General features: G+C 39.1%; 1 long non-coding RNA gene across 1 annotated transcript in view; it reads left to right on the forward strand.

Moving 5' to 3' along the window:
• The window catches only part of LOC102412600, an 83,274-nt gene extending 77,662 nt beyond the window's left edge, over nucleotides 1–5,612 (forward strand). The window contains exon 3 of the long non-coding RNA XR_003110606.3: nucleotides 5,563–5,612. This is a non-coding gene — a long non-coding RNA (uncharacterized LOC102412600). The remainder of the gene's footprint in view (nucleotides 1–5,562) is intronic.
• Nucleotides 5,613–6,000: the final 388 nt, after the last annotated feature.

The following is a 6,000-nucleotide window of genomic DNA, read 5'->3' on the forward strand; positions in this document are numbered from 1 at the left end:
TTTTTCAACTTTATTCTCGTATGATAAGTCATGTTTCCCAGACTTAGTGGAGACCAACAGACTTGAAAGAAAGTAATTTGATTTATTTATTTTTGGTTGTACTGGATCTTCATTACTGTGTGGGCTTTCTCTGGTTGCAGTGATCAGGGGCTGCTCTCTGGTGATGGTGCGTGGGCTTATTGCAGCGGCTTCTCTTGTTGCAGAGCATGGGCTCTAGAGCACGCAGGCTGCAGTCGTTACGGCGAGTGACGTAGTTGTGGCGAGTGACTCAGTAGTTGTGGCTCCCAGGGTCTAGAGCCCAGGTTCAATAGTTGTGGTGCCCGGGCCCAGTTGCTCTGCAGCATGTGGAATCTTCCTGGACCAGGGGTCAAACCCATGTCTTCTGCATTGGCAGGTGGATTCTCTACCACTGAGCCACCAGAGAAGCCTTCCCCACATTTAAGGCTTAAAAATTATTAAAAAATAAGTGAGTATGTAAGGTTGGATATTTCTCTAAAAACCTTCAGTTTTTCACAGAAAGGAAACTTGTTAAATTAAGAGCATCACTAAATTTTAATATTTAAAAAACATGAAAGACATTATTTTGTTGGAATTTATAAATAGAATAAATAAGAAACTGGCTGTATGGACTGATGAAGATTAAAGTCACAGTAAAAAACAAATTGTCAGGAAAAATCAAAAGGAATGCTCAGCAGATATAAAAGGAAAATAAATCTACTCCACTTAAGGAGGTTTCACTAGAACCAGGGTCAAGGATACTTACACAGTCAGAGTTGAGAATGATGAAGAAGTCTCATGTGATTGAAATTTTACTCTAATCTGAAGACATTTAATTTAATTGGATGCTGTGGGTTCCAAATTCATGAAGTTTACTTTTGTATTTATGATAGAAGGATTGCCAAATAATTTAATAGTCTAAACAAGATGTCATGAAGATATTTAAAGTGCTTGAGACTACAAATCATAATTAAGCACCTCCAAGTGTTTCAGAAAAACATTTTACATACAATTTATATACTGCCAACAAATTATTTTTATTATCTGCTAAAATAGTTTCCTAAGGTCATCTTCTAAGCCTTATTTTAGTTTGGCTTTAGTATTTATTTGAAGGTGAAAAGTGAAAGTAGTTGTGTCTGACTCTGTGACCCCATCAACTGTAGCCCTCCAGGCTCCTCTGTCCATGGAATTCTCCAGGCAAGGATACTGAGTGGGTTGCCGTGCCCTTCTCCAGGGGATCTTCCTGACCCAGGGATTGAACCTGGGTCTTCTGCACTTCAGGCAGATTCTTTTCCACCTGAGCCACCTGGTAAATGTACATATAAAATCTTTAAAAATATTAATTTGTACAAAGTAGAAAGCTTTTCTTCAAAATATACATTTACTTTTATCAGGGAGGCTACCTGGTGGCTCAGACAGTAAAGAACCTGCCTGCAATGCAGGAGACCCAGGTTTGATCCCTGGATCCAGAAGATACCATGAAGGAGGGCATGGCAACCTACTCCAGAATTCTTGCCTGAAGAAAATCCCATGACAGAGGAGTCTGGAGGGCCATAGTCCATGGGGTTGCAAAGAGTTGGGCACAACTGAGTGCCTAACACACTTTAGTGTATTATATCAAATAAACAGGTGAATTTCAAAAATGCCAGAAAGGTTATGTAAGCCAAGCACATTCATTTGAATAGATTGATAGAGGCATTACTCAACTTTAGACTTGCAATCTACTGATCAGAACTAGAAACTTCCTTTTGCTAATGATATTTAGAATATTTTGGAAGGTAAAGGGTCAGAATCTTATTTCATTAAACTTGTTGTATACAATTACATATGAAAACAGTTATTTTTAATTTGGCATAGAACTAGGGAATATTGTGATCCAGGCTGTTAATATCCAAAAGGAATGGTATGATATATGCAGCTGACTTTGACCTTCATTTTTTTTCTTTTGTAAAACTTTATATATGTAAGATGGAATGGGAATCTGAGGCAATTATCCTAAATAAATAAAACACTTCATTATTCATTCATTATCTTAGATTATTTTCATATTTTAGGTAGAAGAAATTTTTATTTGCCTATAAGTTCCAGATATTTATGTAAATTCTCAATTCATATTTCAGGGATCCTTCCTTCCTTCCTTTTGATTTTGAAGCTGTTTTCAGACAAGCTCTGGTATCCTCAAGAGTAACGAACGTGTGTTTTACATAGTTTGTATTTCCCCAAGTGCCTTGTACAGTGTTTTGCACACACTAAAAGCTTAATAAAGGGCTTTAACTGATGGTGGTATTACGATTGATAGTGATGATGGTGGTGGTGGTGGTGGTGAAGATGATAAAGATGGTTCTACATCGGGCACGTAGCAATCTCAAAATGGCAAAAACATAATGAAGTCTCATTGCAACATGAAGCCAGTCAGTGGGCTGTTTAAAATCGTTAAACCTTAAATATATTTAGAAAGCATACTCATTAAAAAAAAAATACAGCATATAGGGCAAGTGGAGTTGAACTGAGTTAAAATTCTTGCTACTCTGCCTATTGGCTCTGCAACTTTTTGCAATTTCCTTAATTGCTCGTGCCTCAGTTTCTCATTTGCAAAATGGGGATAGTAATTGTTTTTTAGGATTTTTAAGATAAAGTTTATAGGATGAAACATTAGAAGGTGGAATATTACATATTTATTTAGAAGAGTGCCTGCTATATAGTAGTACTTGATAAGTGATATTATTATTAAATAAAGTTTTAAAATAAAAACTTTCTATTGCATATTACAGAAAATTTAGGAAGTACAAAAACAGAAAGAAAAATCACCCAGTGTCCTAAACCCTAGACCAGCTATTTATTAATATTTTGATATATTTTATTTATCTTTGGACTTTCCTGGTGGCTAGATGGTAAAGAATCTGTCTGCAATACAGGAGACCCAAATTGGATCTGTGGGTTGGGAAGATCCCCTGGAGAAAGAAATGGCAACCCACTCCAGTATTCTTCTTGGAGAATTCCATGGACAGAGGAGCCTGGTGGGCTGTAGTCTAGGGATCACAAAGAGTCAGACACAACTGAATGACTAACAACATATTTATCTTTAGTGTATATTAAATTAAGCAATTGAGCAGCATAGTCTTAGAATAGATAAGATATACAGCTGACATTACTGATGACAAAATTCGATGAATTTTAGGTAAAAGTATTGTGCAGTCAGCATAAAAATGAAATGTTAAGACTATGTGGAAATATGTGAAAATATTTAGCATAGTTTTAAGTGGAAAAAGAAAAAATTAATGTGTACGTGCAGTGTATTCAATTTGTAAAATTAAATATGCAAAATAAAATTAGTGTTAGTTGGGTAGGGTTATATGTGATTTATTATAATCATCATTATTACACTTAATATTAGTGTTGCCATTGTTACTTTAATCTTTCTGTGTCAAATTTGTTTTTAAAAATATGGTGCCTGCTTGAATTGTAATTATTCTGTGGTTGAGTTGTCAGATGACAGTGTGAATTCTGCTATCTCCTTGGAGCTTGGACCTGGAAGGGATGTGTAGAGGGGGTACTTGCTTGGTACAGGGTGGTACTCACAAAAGACCAATGTGCTGGGTTAGTTTGAACAGTTATATAGCCTGATGTTGTTCAGATTAACAGCATCAGTTAGATGTGGTGTCGTGGTGATGTGGGGACAAACATTTCAATGCAGAAAAGTACACTTGTGTGTGTGTGTGTGTGTGTGTTGTGGGAAAGGAGGGAGAAGAAAAGATAGAGGTAGGTGCAAAAGCAACAAGTGAGGGAGTGAGACCTAAGAGAGAAGAAGTTAAAGAGGGAAAGTTACTTTAGCTGGAATTTGTAGAAAACAGACAGCTATGAACTACATATCTTGTTTTTTAAAATTAATTTATTTTTTAAAATGAAGGATAATTGCTTTGTTTTCTGTCAAACCTCACATGAATCAGCCATGCTGCTGCTACTGCTGCTAAGTCACTTCAGTTGTGCCCGACTCTGTGCGACCCCATAGACAGCAGCCCACCAGGCTCCCCCGTCCCTGGGATTCTCCAGGCAAGAACACTGGAGTGGGTGGCCATGTCCTTCTCCAATGCATGAAAGTGAAAAGTGAAGTTGCTCAGTCGTGTCTGACTTTTTGCGACCCCATGGACTACAGCCTACCAGGTTCCTCTGTCCATGGGATTTTCCAGACAAGAGTACTGGAGTGTGTGGCCATTGCCTTCTTCATAGGTACACATATATCCCCTCCCATTTGAACCTCCCTCCCAACTTCCTCCCCATCCCACCCCTCTAGGTTGATACAGAGCCCCTGTTTGAGTTTCCTGAGCCATACAGCAAATTCCCATTGGCTATCTATTTTACATATGGCAATGTAAGTTTCCATGTTACTCTTTCCATACATCCCACCCTCCCCTCCCCTCTCCCCATATCCATAAGTCTGTTCTCTATGTCTGTTTCTCCACTCAGTTCAGTCACTCAGTCATGTCCGACTCTTTGCGACCCCATGAATCACAGCACGCCAGGCCTCCCTGTCCATCACCAACTCCTGGAGTTCACTCAAACTCATGTCCATCAAGTCTGTGATGCCATCCAGCCATCTCATCCTCTGTCATCCCCTTCTCCTGCCCCCAATCCCTCCCAGTATCAGGGACGTTTCCAATGAGTCAACTCTTTGCATGAGGTGGCCAAAGTATTGGAGTTTCAGCTTCAGCATCAGTCCTTCCAATGAACACCCAGGACTGATTTCCTTTAGGATGGACTGGTTGGACCTCCTTGCAGTCCAAGGGACTCTCAAGACTCTTCTCCAACACCACAGTTCAAAAGCATCAATTCTTCGGCACTCAGCTTTCTTCACAGTCCAACTCTCACAGCCATACATGACCACTGGAAAAACCTTGACTAGACGGACCTTTGTTGGCAAAGTAGTGTCTCTGCTTTTCAATATGCTGTCTAGGTTGGTCATAACTTTCCTTTCAAGGAGCAAGTGTCTTTTAATTTCACGGCTGCCGTCACCATCTGCAGTGATTTTGGAGCCCAGAAAAATAAAGTCTGACACTGTTTCCACTGTTTCCCCATCTATTTGCCATGAAGTGATGGGACCAGATGCCATGATTTTCATTTTCTGAATGTTGAGCTTTAAGCCAACTTTTCACTCTCCTCTTTCACTTTCATCAAAGAGGCTTTTTAGTTCCTCTTCACTTTCTGCCATAAGGGTGGTGTCATCTGCATATCTGAGGTGATTGATATTTCTCCCAGCAATCTTGATTCCAGCTTGTGCTTCTTCCAGCCCAGTGTTTCTCATGATGTACTCTGCATATAAGTTAAATAAGCAGGGTGACAATATACAGCCTTGACGTACTCCTTTTCCTATTTGGAACCAGTCTGTTGTTCCATGTTTCTCCACTGCTGCCCTGTAAATAAATTCTTCAGTACCATTTTTCTAGATTCTATATATATGCATTAGAATATGGTATTTATCTTTCTCTTTCTGACTTACTTCACTCTGTATAATAGTTTCAAGGTTCATCCATTTCATTAGAACTGACTCAAATGTATTCCTTTTTACAGCTGAGGAATAAGCACAAGCTGGAATCAAGATTGCCAGGAGAAATATCAACAACCTCAGATATATGATGACACCACCCTTATGGCAGAAAGTGAAGAGGAACTAAAAAGCCTCTTGATGAAGGTGAAAGAGGAGAGTGAAAAAGTTGGCTTAAAGCTCAACATTCAGAAAACGAAGATCATGGCATCTGGTCCCATCACTTCATGGGAAAGAGATGGGGAAACAGTGGAAACAGTGTCAGACTTTATTTTTTTATGCTCCAAAATCACTGCAGATGTTGACTGCAGCCATGAAATTAAAAGACGCTTGCTCCTTGGAAGAAAAGTTGTGACCAACCTAGACAGCATATTGAAAAGCAGAGACATTACTTTGCCAACAAAGGTCCATCTAGTCAAGGCTATGGTTTTTCCAGTGGTCATGTATGGCTGTGAGAGTTGGAC

The sequence above is a fragment of the Bubalus bubalis genome, chromosome 7, assembly GCF_019923935.1.
Source record: "Bubalus bubalis isolate 160015118507 breed Murrah chromosome 7, NDDB_SH_1, whole genome shotgun sequence".
Taxonomy (NCBI): domain Eukaryota; kingdom Metazoa; phylum Chordata; class Mammalia; order Artiodactyla; family Bovidae; genus Bubalus; species Bubalus bubalis.